Below are 14,730 nucleotides of genomic sequence, written 5' to 3'. Positions count from 1 at the left end.
GAAGTGCAGCTTGAAAAGAAGGCATGTATTAGTGGGAAAACCATTTAAAAGTGTTTTGGAGAAATTATTTTGCTAAAATATTAGGCAGAATTACATACAAACATGTGACTATTAAGATAAATTTACATTAAAATGTTAATGAATCTTCCTGAGAATTTTTGTTTATTTATTGGAATCTGAGGTGGAAATGTGGAGAAATGAACTTAAGAGAATTAAAATTAGAAACTGAAACCCATAAAACACAGAATAAGACTTGTTCATCTAGTGCTGCATCTAGTGTGGCAGCAATAACTGCTAGCACATTTGCAAAGCTAAGCAAGGTCCAGTATGGTTTCAAATTGGATGGGGGACTCTTGAAATTCCTGCATTAAAGGGGGTTGAACGAGATGATCCTCAAGGTCACTTCCAACTCTATAATTCTATGTTTCTATGATTCTATGGGGATGTATGGGGTTAGGTGATGTATAGGGTGGAGGATACATCACACTACTTCTGGGGGTAGGTTGACCACTCTAGGTCCCTATCCTGCACTCAGCTCTCACTTGTAGCTCCTAGAAGTTCTCAGCTTGTGACAATGGCCACAATTCGAGAAATGGATTTGACTGGCCGGCTAAAGCAGATGAAGGTAGCCAATGGGTCTCAAACTCTTGGTAAGTTAGGGACTTCCCCTACATGTGAAGACAGGCTCTGGCGGATTGAGCAGACGAAACCAATAGTGGGTCCAATGGTCAAGAAGGTGGATTCTGCACAGGTTGTAGAGGGAGAAGGAAAGAAGAAGGAAAACCCTGATCCTAAACCTCTGCTGCTTTGCATCTATACTCATTTGTGAGGAAGGCTTTGGGAGTAAACCCCGGGGGAAAATCTGTAGCCCTGCCTTGCCGGACATCTTTGGGAGAAGAAAAGGCTAAGAAGTAAATCCTACACAAATCCGGAGTGGAGTCTCTTAGACAGTTGGATATGGTGCCTTGTACGCCTGCTTCCATAAACTCCTGCAGTCAATATGGTGCCAAACATATTGCTCTGCTTTCCTTTGGACCACATTAGCAAGGCTGAGAAGGGAGTCTTGTCATCTGGGCAGCCCAGGACCTCCATACACACTGCCCAGGCTTGCGCCCCAGAGAGTTCACATTGGTGCTGCTAACACAGCAAAAACAATGTAGGAGGCAGCAGTTACTGATCTCTGCAGCCAAAGCAGACATTGTGATTCTCCATAAATGTGACTTCACCACCGGAGGCACACTCCATTTCTCTCAAGACAGATGGATACCAACAATGATTGTATAACTATGGGAGAGGAATACCTTTGTTTCCCATAACCCATTCCAGCCTTCCTTCTATGGAAAGAACTCTTTGGATCACAAGTAAATTGAAACACAGACGAAGGATGCCTGGGAAAGGGGAAGGCTTATTACAGGAACCCACATTAGGACTCGATTATGGTGTCATCTTTAATAGTATGCCACTTTTGTTTTAAAAAAGTAACTTATTTCACTGAATAGTTTGTGCTGGGAGGTCAAAGAAAGTACTGAACTAAATCCTAAGCGATTCTCGCCTTTCTTGGTGCTTATATTACAGTTCTATTATTCATTGTGAAGACCAGGCCAGCGGCAAAGCCCTTGGCAGCAAACATTCATTTTCAGGCATATTAACTTTTTTAGAAAAGGAAATGTGATTTCTTTAGACTTTAGTCATTGCAATATTTGTCAGCTGTCTAAGTCTAAGAAATTAACTTTTTTGCGGGGATTGCTTTTGAATATGAATAGATAATAGAGGTTCAAAAAGCTTTGCTTCTCGAAGACTGACAAATGAGTTTTCATCAAAATAAGTGGTGAAATCTGTGGGGGGAGGAGGTTATTTTATTTTAGTGTTTTTTTTTAAAAAAATGTAAACCTGATATTTTTAAAGCTATTGCTGTCAGAAAAGCGAATTCTGACATTTAGATAAAGCCAGTGTGGCAGAAGAGTAGTTGGAGAGAGTTTTGTGCGGTGGCATTTTTCAAGAACCTACCATTTTCAAGTTTCTTCAAAAATTAGTAAACTGTGGGAGATAAGCCCCCTTCTCTGTTTTCCATTTCTTTCAGGTTCCCATTAATCAAGTTTGTGCCATATCAGGCAGGTTTCAACCAGCATAGAGACTTGAGAAGGGACCAGTACGGGATGTGGCACCCTTCCTTCCTTGAGAAAGAACACAAGAGAGACAGGGGGAGAACACATTTAGAGAAAGTGAGGAGCAATGTCTCCATGCAGCTATATTGTGGGTGACTTGTGGGCGAGGGCAGAGGCAGAAGTGGGTGGAGCAACACATGCAAATTTGTTGGCTAGTTTCCTTATACACAGGGATGCGGGTGGCGCTGTGGTCTAAACCACAGAGCCTAGGGCTTGCCGATCAGAAGGTCGGCGGTTCGAATCCCCACAACGGGGTGAGCTCCCGTTACTCAGTCTTTGCTCCTGCCAACCTAGCAGTTCGAAAGCACGTCAAAGTGCAAGTAGATAAATAGGTACCACTCCGGTGGGAAGATAAACGGCGTTTCTGTGTGCTGCTCTGGTTCATGGCTTAGTCATGCTGGCCACATGACCCAGAAGCTGTCTGCGGACAAATGTCGGCTCCCTTGGCCTATAGAGCAAGATGAGCGTGCAACCTCAGAGTCGTCCGCGACTGGACCTAACGGTCAGGGGTAACTTTACCTTTCCTTATACACTCACCCAGTTCTCTCTATTCTTCATCTAGGCAAGCAATATCAGAGTTCAAATACATATTCCTTTTTTATGAAGGGCAGGAAATAAATGTAATAAACAGGGTCACATTTGTCCCCCAAACCTAAGGTTCCCCACCCTTGCCTTATAGGTTTTGAAAACTCAAATCTACCTACAGGACCCAAAGGACTAAGAACCCCTACTCCATTCTTTCATTCCTTGCAGCCGTTTCTTAACTGACTTCTGAAAATCCACAGGAAGGCTATGTTTCTTTTTATGTCATCATCACATATACATGGTATAAATATAATCTCTCTGCTTGCAAGATGACAGCATCACCTTTATGTACAAATGAAATTGGCACCATTTGCAAGCATACTTCCTTCACGACTAGAATTTTACCTCTGACGCCTGCTCTTTTAGAGGTAATCAAATCACATTTTGAATTTCCTAAGCACAGTTAATCATTTTAACAGAATCATTTTGCAGAGTGGTCTATGACTTAGTTGGAAAGGACACCACATTAATGTATATTTTTGCAATCTCTGCTCCATGTGGAGACTGAATCAAGATATTTCCTGTCACATCGCAAGCTTCTTGACAGAGTGTACCTTAAACAATATCCTTGGTTACCTGGAAAGTTTCCAAATGTTTTTGCTTTTAGTCAGGTACCTGAAAAAAAAATATCCATTGGTATTTAAGCTTAAGTTTTTCCTTCCTGTTTATATATTCACAAAGAATGTCAGTCAAAGGAGGAGAAATTGGTGCTTTAGATCTGAGTTGTCAAGCATCCCTGGAAGTAGTGACTGTCAATAAAAAATAAATCAAACCTTGGGTATCAGTAAATGTCACTAAAAGTTGTGTGTTGGTAACAGCAAAAAAAAAAGGGGGGGGAGAAAAAAACATATCACCCAACTAGTTTCTGAGTATTTGAAAGAGGCTGAAGGTTATCCAGTTCTGAAAAGACATTTAATTGACACCCTTGGGAGTCTTCAGTTTGAGACATTCATTATTACCATTTCCTATAAGAGCTTCCATCACCTGCTCCATGACACAAATCTGCTCCTGCAGCAACCCACTTGAGATGGAACCACACTGTAACTCGATCCATCTGTAGTTCATAGCGCATCTCCTGCATCATTTTGTCACAGGGATGCAGTAGGAGAGTTAAAGAGGACCAGTCTGGTGAAAGGAGGAAATGAATATCCATTCAAGGAGTTCATTTTTGGACCTCTGGGGTCACACGCTCTTAGAGTCATGAGACAAAGTAAATCTAGAGCAGAGGCAGTCAATGCGGTGCCCACCAGATGTTGTTAGATCACAACTTCCAACAGTCAATGGTCGGGAATGATGGGATTTGTAGTCCAACAACATCTGTTCTATAACATTTGTGCAAGGAAAGTTGTAGTCCAAAACATCTGAAGGCGCCTGGCTGGGGAAAGGAAGGCTATGGTATTTGTTTGTTTGTTTGTTTGTTTGTTTGTTTGTTTGTTTAAATCAGTATAAACCACAGTTTTGTAGAAATATAGCAAGGTGCTGTACACCATACAAAGTTTAAAACAACAGCATTAACCAAACATCAGAAAAATAACTTTAAATACAGGTTGGCTGAAGGAAAATCCACATTCCCAAGGCTGCCTATTATTAGCTGACATCTAAAAAAAGGCAGGGATGATTCCTACCAAACCTCTACTGGCAGGGAGTTCCACAGGACAGGGGCTGCCACACTAAAGGCTCGGTCCCTAGTAAGAGCTCACTGAACTCCAGAGGCTTGGGGAAGCACAAGAGGTGCCTCCTCAGAGGTTCTCAGTGATTGAGGTGGAGCAAAAGGGAGCAGATGATCCTTAAGGTACTTTGGTCCCAAGTTCTTTAAGCACAACAACTTTTCAAAACTGTGGCATGTTAGTATCCAAAATGTATATATAAAACAGGGGTCGGCAAACTTTTTCAGCAGGGGGCCGGTCCACTGTCCCTCACACCTTGTGGGGGGGCCAGACAATATTGGGAGGGTGAACAAATTCCTATGCCCCACAAATAACCCAGAGATGCATTTTAAATAAAAGGACACATTCGACTCATGTAAAAACACGCTGGTTCCCGGACTGTCCACGGGCCGGATTGAGAAGGCAATTGGGCCAGTTCTGGCCCCTGGGCCTTAGTTTGCCTACTCTGATGGAAAGGGTGAATTGCAAGAGCTGTGATGTCATACACTCTGTGTCAGTTATGGCAGTTGGTACAGTTATGGCAGCTAGTGGAACAGTCTTAACATTTAGAGCAGCAGGTATGTTGTGTTGTGCTGCTGTCTGCCTCAGAGTTAGTCTGTAAGAGTTTAATCTATGCAAGATGTTTTAGCAATTTACGTATCACCGACCTGCATTATATATTTAATCTGCAAGTGCCAGTATGCTAAGTAACAGTTGTATATTATTTAAACTTTAAAAGAGAGTGTCTTGAGTAGTTTTTATAGGAGGGGAAAGAGAACTAATTAAAGGGTCAAATGGCCCAGGCCTGTCTTCCATATACTTTGAGTCTTAATTCCCACAAAAACTGCATTGATTGTATCCATGGATTTCAAAACAGCACAGATTTTTTTTGTTTCCTAGAATTTCCAAGCAAACAACAGCAACGAGGATGCCAGTGTTCGTTATTTGAACTCCTGGTCCATCTTCTCTGCATTTCAGAGATCTGTATTACAAAGCTTGGCATGTGTTTTTTCACATTCCGCTGCAATTAGATTCGAGTCCAGATGTGATTGCCTTACGATGGAACTCTTGCATCTTCATTAATGCAACTCACTGGCAAACCACAAATCTGCTGCAGCATACCTGTCAATCCAATCCAAGTATAGCTTTTATATGGCAATAAGTAGATTCTATTTCAGCGTGTACTCCAAATGCCAGGAGACAACTGAATGGGTTGTGAGTAAATGGAGATGCATCGCACTACTTCAGGCAATGCTTTCCTTGATTTTCTGAACCGCTTGAGAAGCCCTGCAAAAGATTATCCTAACAAAAGCTGCTCAGAGGACTAATGTAACATAGAAGTAGACATAACAGAAACAGATCACTGGTTCCCAGACAAATGAGGGCATCTGCATGGATGGAGCATATCCACTTCAAGAGCCATTTCTGTAGCAAATGATTCTCTGGGTCTCAGTGGATCTCATCCTCTACTCTTTAAAGGAAGAGAAAAAAGGTAGAGAAAATGGGATGGATGATTACTGGTGGCATGCTTTGCTCAGTGATATATACACAACGCAAAGTACAGCACAGCAAGAGAAAACTACGTTGTTCATTGGAGGCTGATTCATTCTGCAAAAAAATAATAATAATATTGGTCTTTGGTCTAACAAAAAACATGAGAAGTATCTAGGTCTATGTGAGCAGAGCTCCTTTTTTGCAAAATGAACATCCCAATCAGCAGGGAAGGAGTAGGAGAGCATATTGGATCCATCCCAGCACCTGTTTCTAAACTGTTAATTGGCCGATCCTGGCCCAACTGCACTGACTTCCAATTAGTTTTTGGTGCTGGTTTTGACCTCTGAAGGCTTAAACAGCTCAGGATGGCAATATCTCAAGGACCACCTCTCCCCATATGAACCTACCTGGATCTTGTGATCATCATCTGAGGTCTTCATGTGCCTCCTCCACGAGAGTTCTGGAGGGTGGCAACACATGAAAGGGCATTTTCTGCAATGGCATTTGTGGAATGCTCTCCCCAAGGAGGCTTGCCTGGTGCCCTCATTATACACCTTTAGGTACCAGGCGAACATGTTCCTCTTCAACCAGACCTTTGGCTGATTGACATCTGATGCCCTTTTAAATGTGTTGTGGGGTTGGGATTATTGGTTGGTAGTTGTTCTTATTTTTATTATGTATTTTGTGGTTTTTATATTGTAATTTTATCTTGTGAACTGCCCCGAGATCTACAGATGAAGGGTGATATACAAATTTATTTATTTATTTATTTATTTATTTATTTATTTATTTATTTATTTATAGATTGCATTTCACCTTGATAAAGGGTTGTAGGCATGATGTTTGTGTTGTTAGATGAGGCTAGGGGTTTGTGCAGCATTCAAGCACACACCAGGATCTCACTTGGATGCATTCTAAGTGAAACAGCGCTGAAAATAACAATACATGCACATCGTATGTTGATGTGCAGTGTACATTTTATGGACTGTTATAGACCAAGTTCAGGGAACCTGTGTTTACTGGGCTCCATCAGCCTCAGCCAACATACCCAGTGGTCAGAGATGATGTGAGTTACAAAGCAATAGAATCTATATGCCACAGGTTAGCTTAGCTACCCCTCTACTGAGATAGTAATGGATAATTTCCTCCTCCTCCTCTTCTTCTTCTTCATTTTGTTCTGTTTTTCTCCGGTCCATACTTTTAAGTGAAGTGGCCTGGATTGGAACATAATTATCCTTCTGATTTTCTACTTCTCCAAATTTTGTGATATAGTACTCGGTTCAAAAAAATGAACTTAAGAGTCAGACATGTACTTGAGGCAACCTATGCTTGCCAGAAAAGAGACCATTACATATAACACTTTACATTACATATAAAGAGACCATTACATTTGCTCTGTGTGTGGTTTTTTTTTGTGTGTGTGTGTGTGTGTGTGTGTAATTCTTTTTCTTAGCCTGTTATAGCTGTGTCTAGTAAAACTTCAGAATCATTTGAACTTGTCTGATCTTTCACTGCTTGGTCCAAATGGTGGAGGGAACACCAGTGGACTCCAGAAATGCACAACTTTAAATGCGGTGGTAAGCTCATAAATCATAGAAGTGTAGAGTTGGAATGGACCCCAAGGGTCATCTAGTTCAACCTCCTACAATGCAGGAATCTCAAGATACCTGCTCCTACAGTCTGCTGACAGGAAGCATCTATCAGGAGGGAAGCAATTTTTGGTAATTACCCCTCCCACCCTAAAAAATCTGCCCTGAGAAGTAAGACCCCCCCCCCCCCGGACTGATTTAAGGAAAGTTTAGGAGCTTCATGACCAGGGAGAATTGCTAGAAATGTATCCCTCCCATTTCTGCTTGCTGATGGATGCCTTCAGTCAATTGAAGGACACCAATTGGATACCACCCATTATACTTAGGACCCCTTTAAAAAGAAAGGGGTTTGCATTAATTACTTTCCTCACCATATATGTAGACATGGGTATTACAAATGTTCTGAAGGCATAGTCACAAAAAGCATCTCCTCTCATTAATTGTCCTAATTCTACATTGCCTTGCTTTTTTCTCATAGGAGCACCTAAGAAACAAGGAAGCCAGTGCTAATAGATATCTCCATATCGCCCCTAAGCCAGATAGCTTCAGACTCCACATAGATCAGCTGCCTTATCTCACTTAGTCTCCTTTCTCCATAAATTGTTAACTTGTTGTTTCAGGCCAACTATCTGTAATTAACTTGGTAGATAAATGGTATGAGGCAAGATTTGGATTTTATCTTTTGGGCTTGACATGAAATTGAAATTCCCTTTGGAAGTATTTTCTTCTTTTTGTACTTCATTTCCTGGGTTTGGGGCCAAGTTCTAATTTTCACTTGCTTGCTGGAGCCTGATTTTTTTTTTACTTTTTATTATTTTCGTATTAGTCTAAGACTCTTCTCTCTGATCCATTGCATTTTCAGACTGTGTTCTCAGTGTTTTGCTCTGTTCATTGAGCTGTTCTAAATGCAGAGTCACACCTTCATCTTTTCCTCGAGGCCACTGTTTACATTTATCTTCTTTCCCTCAGGTTAAAACAATATACAGCCAGTTACATACTTACACTGAGAGGCTGAGTTCTCCTTTGCTAAAATGATATCAAAGCCCCCTTGCACTTTGTGACCACCTGAAGCTGGTGAAGATCCTACTGGCTTCCCCAAGACATATAGGTCCCAAGGTAGGAGGGGAGTGTAAATGTTCAGAGTAGAACTGTGAACCCCGAAATGATACCTGCTATGACCTTTTTAAACTACAAAGAGCATGATCCAACCCAATGTTTTGCCCTAATTTGTGCGAAAGCTAAAATTTTGTCATAATGGATTTCAATAGGAAAGCTAAAATTTAAGCATACTTTAATTTTAAATAATGGAAAGGGTTGTATCTCAGTGGTCGAAAACATACTTTGAATGCAAAAGCTGCCTCCTAATGAGTCAGATGATCAATCATTCTAACTCAGTATTGTCTAAATTGTCTGGTAATGGTACTTTAGGGCTTCCATTTCAGACAGGAATTGTTCCCAGCTCTACCTGGATAAATCAGTGGTGTTCAATGAGCCCGTGGTATCTGGAGGCTGTGGATCACACAAAATTAGGCCAAATGGCTCACAAGGCACCAGTTTCCCCATCCCAGAAGTAGATGATGGTTGCATTGAGTTGACTAGTTGTGCTACATCACAAAGCATACTGAAGACCATCAGTTTAGATGGTTTTTAAAAGGGATTGGGAAAATTCAAGGAGGGTTCATAGAGGATAAAGGAGAATAAGACTATCCGTGGCGGTGCCGTGGTCTAATCCACTGGGCCTCTTGGGCTTGCCGATCAGAAGGTTGGCGGTTCGAATCCCCATGATGGCATGAGCTCCTGTTGCTCTGTCCCAGCTCCTGCCAACCTAGCAGTTCGAAAGCATGCCAGTGCAAGTAGATAAATAGGTACCACTGCAGTGGGAAGGTAAATGGTGTTTCCAGGGGCTCTGGTTTCTGTCACAGTGTCCTGTTGTGCCAGAAGTGGTTTAGTCATACTGGTTACATGACCCGGAAAGCTGTCTGTGAACAAACACCGGCTCCCTTGGCCTGAAAGCAAGATGAACGCTGCAACCCCATAGTCACCTTTGACTGGACTTAACCATCCAGGGTCCTTTACCTTTACCTTTTTTACTGTCCGCAATAACTATGTTCTACAGCTATTGTCAGAGCAACTGCTTCCTGGGAACCACAAGCGGGAAGAATGTGGATGCACTCATGTTCCCTCTCTGGGATGCCCATAGGCACCTGGTGGGTCACTATGAGAACAGGATGCTGGGCCACATGGATCCAGCAAGGATCTTCTTATGTTATTAAGTAAAAATGTACAATACGTCATACTGTTGCCACTCTGTGATTGCAGCCATAGTCAAAGTAACTGTTCCACAGAAGGCATTTTAGTATGACCCACAAAAAATAAAGTAATTGTGCATTATTTTATGTTGTTTAGTGAATCAGCCTGCAAGCTCCACTGCTTGGCAGTATTTAAATCTTTTAAATTAAGAAGAGTGGCAGATGAAACTGATATACTATGCCGAGTTGGCGAAATTAACTGGGAAAATTTGGAACCAGCAAGACCAGACTTTCCTGAAAGACTGGAAGAAATTTCTGATATATTTGAAAGACAATTGTAATCAATTGACATCACTTATAGTGTTGCAAGAAGTTTTGTAAGGAGAACCATATGAATAAGAAAGAGGACTAAGAAGGAGTTTATTTAGGATATGGATTTTATAGCAATAACTATTAAAATAAAATGCAAAATCAGAAAGTAAGTTAGAAAAGCATTAGTCGAGGTTGATGGAGGTTTCTGGCTGTGATAGCCAAAGGTTTGTTATGTTGTATAGGATGGGATGTTATGTTTGGAAAATATGTGCAAAAACCAATAAAAAATATATTTTTTAAAAAAAATCTTTTAAATTAACAAAATAAGATACTTTTACATCCTTCTGTTTTCAGTGGAAGAGAAGCTGAACGTATGAGCATTTCTTTAACTGAAGTCTTGCAGAATAGATGTCTATATTCTTTTGCCTTCAATCTCTTCTTTGAAATGTGAATTCCTGTTTGAAAAAGCCTGTAACTTTTCTGTATAGCATTGGAGACAAGAGTTCAGTGTTCTTTTTAAAGCGTTTAGTTTCTACAACTGTTCATGACCGGATATCCTACAGCTATAAATATTTAGTTGTGGAAAGTAGGCTTCCCATTTTGGTATTCTGTATTTGATGCACAGCTGAGAGGTACTGGAACGGCATAGGAATAATTAAATGTTACAGTTTTAGTTAATGCACTCACGCCAATATATCCTGAAGGAGAAAAGGCTGGAAGAACATTTCCCTGTAGCAGTAAATGTTGAAAGGTGCATACATTCCTATCATTATGGTGGTGATTAGAGTTGCATTGTACAAAATGTTTCAAAAGGCAATTTTTATCACATCATTATTAATATATAGATCTGAAGGTGAGGGCTGTTTGCAAAGAAGAACACTTTGGGATTTCAGCATGCCTGAAATTTAGCTGCAATTAGTGGGAGTCAGGTATACACCTTAATGAAAAATGTATAACTAGATATTTACAAGTACAGAACACAGAATCCTAAAACTGGAGAGTTGGAGGCTCATCTAGTCTGACCCTCTGCAATGCAGGAATCTTAACTAAAGCATCCATGACAGATGGCCATCCGACTTTGCTTAAAAACCTCCAAGTTAGGAGGGTCCACCAGCTTCCAAGTGTACTCCAGGTGTGGTCTGAAAGGAATAGACCAGTGCTATGACTTTCCTGGATCTGGATACCATACTGCTGTTGATGCAGCCTAGAACAGCATTAGTTTTTTGCCGCATCACACTGTTGATTCATGTTAAGGATGTGGTCTACTAAGAACCCCTAGATATTCTTCACATATACTATTAGCAAGCCAGATGTCCCTCATATAATATTTGTGCCACTGGTTATTCCTGCCTAAGTGAGCCAGCTGCTTACTCATTCACTAACCAAGATTTCTTTAACCTTGTGTAAGAAATAGGCATGCACACACAAAATCACATATCTCAATTGTGAAGTAATGTGTGATGAGGGTGTTAGGTGTGACTAATGTATGCATGTTGATCCAAATTATGTGAAGCTTTCTCAAAAGAAATGACAGCACAAGCTGGATCTTCAATCAGGCAGTTCCAAGACAGAATCTGCTATATCTCAAGCAACCTAGATAGATACTTGACAAGACTTTCCTTGGTTGTTTAGGTAGAAAGTATGAGCTGCTTCATGAAAACAGAAAGTGATCTACACAAATTGTTCAGCTATAGGCATACATCCTTCTAAAGATAACTGCAGTGCCATCACTTTCTACAGGAGATTAAATTCTGAAATATGTCAGAGTTGAATACTTCTGAAGAAAAGTGTTGCAGGAAAGAGAAAGAAAGAAAGAAAGAAAGAAAGAAAGAGAAAGGAAGAAAAAAGAAAGAAAGATCATGAGCAATCACAAAGTATGCAACAAATGCAAGGACATCAGGGTACCACTTAGGTCAATAGCCAATCAGATTTGACTATGTAGCAGTGGTAAGAGCAAACAAAACCAATGCTGTATTCTCAGGACGCAATGTAATGTGTCCTCATTGCTGAGGCAATCGGGTTGACACCTCCTGCCATACCAGATTGCTTCATCATGGAGCATTCATTGCTTGTCCTCACAGCACAGCTTGGCAAAACAAGGAGCATTGGCCTGGTTGCCTTGGCAATGTGGGAGCTTGTTCCCTGCCTTGCTGTGATGTAAGGGCAATGAAACAAATGCAGTTCAGAGTGGCGAGACAGGATGTTGATCCAGTTACTTTGGTGATGGAAATACTTCTGTGAAAATTTTGTATGTGTGATGTTTTGATGAAGCTCATTGGTTTGATTAGCTCAACTCTCTTCTTGACTATAAAATGGCCTATCTTGCTTCTCATCATCTTAAACTACTTCACCTTACAGCGGAACCTAATTATTCTTTCTGCAGTACAGCAGTACAGCAACTCTCCTTCCCAGTTACACTTCACATTACAGTTCCAGTACATTGGATAGCTCCCAAGAGTAGTTTTCATGCCTGCCAAAATGTGAGGGCAATTTATCTAGCTGAATAATATAAATGACCAAACACCCCATGGATCTGTAAACAAACCTTTGAACTGCGGAGCCAGTTTCAGAACGCTCGATTCGCCATCTTTCCTGGGAGTTGCCTTCATGTCATTAAATACTTCTCTGCACACAACTTTGAAGAAAGGAGAGGTGAGTTGCTGTTGGTACCTCAAAGGACATGGTGAGAGAAGCAACTCTCAGATTTAAGGAACAGCTCAACATCAATATATCCATTTCAGCTAAAGAGGCACAAAATGGTGACTTGAGATTCTGGTGATGTGGCTAAAACCTGGCAGCTGGTTTGTTTTGGCAATGTGCAGGAAAAAAATGACCCAAGACAGGCAGTCATAAAATGGCATACAAAGACAAGGATGTCAGTTATCACCAGTACCATTCTGGTACTGGAAGTACTGACGAGGAAAGTAAGAGAAAATAAAGAAATATTGGGAATAAAAGGAAAAAGAAGTGAGCATAAATTGAAAGCCTTTGTGGATGATCTGGTAATCACTGTGGAAGATCCGAAAATCTCCCTCCCAAAAGTAACAAACATAATACACGAGTTTGGACAAGTGGCAGGATTTAAATTAAACAAAAATAAGACCAAACTGCTATTTAAAAACCTTAAAGAACATGAGAGGAAAAAAGTAACAGAAATGATAGGAGTAGAAGCATATAAAAAGGTAAAATATTTGGGTGTATGGATAACAGCAAAAAACATAAACATATATAAAAATGAACAGAAGAAGTGTTGGAGGTGTGAAGCTGAAGGTACTTTTTGCCATATGTGGTGGGACTGTAAAAATGTTAAAACATATTGGGAAATGATATACAATGAATTGAAAAAAATGTTGAAAATGACATTTGTTAAACAACCAGAAGCCTTCCTGTTAGGTATTTTAGGTCAAGATCTGCCAAAAGAGAAGAGGACATTATTCATGTATACTACTAAGGCGGCGAGAATTTTGGTAGCACAAAACTGGAAGACTGGAGAAATTCCAACAAAAGCACAATGACAAGAGAAATTGATGAACTGCACAGAAATGGCAAAATTGACAGATAGACTACGAGAAAAGGACAACAGTGACTTTGAAAAAGAGTGGGAACCTTTTATATTTGCAGAAACAAAAAAAGAAAACTGACTTGATGGCAGGATTTAAATAAACATACACACTTTTTTAATATAGAACATTTAAAACAAAGAAGAAACGATATGGTGAGTTGGTGGAAACAGAAGTATATGATAAGGGAGCTGGGGGATGCCTGGGAGGAAAGGGGATGAAGATTTGTAACGTGTATGTTATTGATATGAGATGTTTGTTAAAATACAAAAGAAAGTTAATAAAAAAAATATTTTTAAAAAAATGGCACACAGGGAGGTCAGTAGAAAGCCAAGCTTTAAAATCAGGATGCCTTTTGTTCTTCAGAATGATAAAAGGTTAATCCACCCTTAACTTTAGCCCTGCTATTTCCAGGCACAGGTCTGCACTAGAAAGCTTTGTGTCTGTTTGTTTGTTGCCCCAGAGCTTTCCTCGTGAAAACTTGCTCTTAAGTGCTCCGTAGCAACAAACATCAATGTGAGCTTTCCTTGGATTGCTGTTTGCTCTGATTGAGCTTTAAAGAGTGGGTTTTCATGGGAAAGCTGCAGAGATTGGGGGAAAAAAAGATACTCAGATATGAAGTTTTAAAGCGCAGACCATACCTGGAAAGAACTGTCAGGGACGGGCTGGAGGAGTGGTGGAGGGTTCCAGCCAAAGAACCCCCTAGGTAAGTAGCAGAGGAGGAAGGCTCACAACCTGGATTGTGGTGATGGTACTCTGAAGACAGGTCAAAGGAGGCTGGAGGCTGAGAGGTGGGAGAAACGACAGGCTCAAGGGGGAGAGCCAAAGGCAGAAAGCCCTTCAAGGGCAGGACAAGGTGCAGAGGGAGATACTTCAGGCCCCAGACCTAAAAGAGAGGAGGAGGAAGGGACAGAAGCTGCAACAGCTTTGCAGCAACTGCCCTGTCCCACTGTAGTAAGCTCCCCTCCCCTTTTTGACTCCAAGGTCACACAGGGGTTTGCATGCAGCTGAAAAGAAAGCTCAGAAAGTCCAGGGGAGGCTCCCTTGTCAGCAGAGTTTATGCTGGCTTGGGAGACATCTAGAGGAGGAGGTTTAGGAGGAGAGAGGAGGGGCCAAGAGTTAGTCTTGGC

The 14,730-nt window shown here is 41.0% G+C and overlaps 1 long non-coding RNA gene across 3 annotated transcripts in view; it reads left to right on the top strand.

Annotated features, from left to right (window-relative positions):
- Positions 1–14,193, top strand: part of LOC310660072 — a 53,202-nt gene extending 39,009 nt beyond the window's left edge. The window contains exons 1-4 of one of the 3 annotated variants that reach the window (XR_014503118.1): positions 4,524–4,542; positions 5,297–6,956; positions 7,344–8,595; positions 9,886–10,329. This is a non-coding gene — a long non-coding RNA (uncharacterized lncRNA). The other 2 variants (XR_014503116.1, XR_014503117.1) reach the window with 2 other exon arrangements.
- The last annotated feature ends 537 nt before the right edge of the window (positions 14,194–14,730 follow it).

Source organism: Podarcis tiliguerta, assembly GCF_965153285.1.
Source record: "Podarcis tiliguerta genome assembly, chromosome: 11".
In the NCBI taxonomy this organism is placed as follows: Eukaryota; Metazoa; Chordata; class Lepidosauria; order Squamata; family Lacertidae; genus Podarcis; species Podarcis tiliguerta.
Note: the sequence above shows the minus strand (reverse complement) of the source record. Positions and strands in the feature narration are given on the sequence as shown.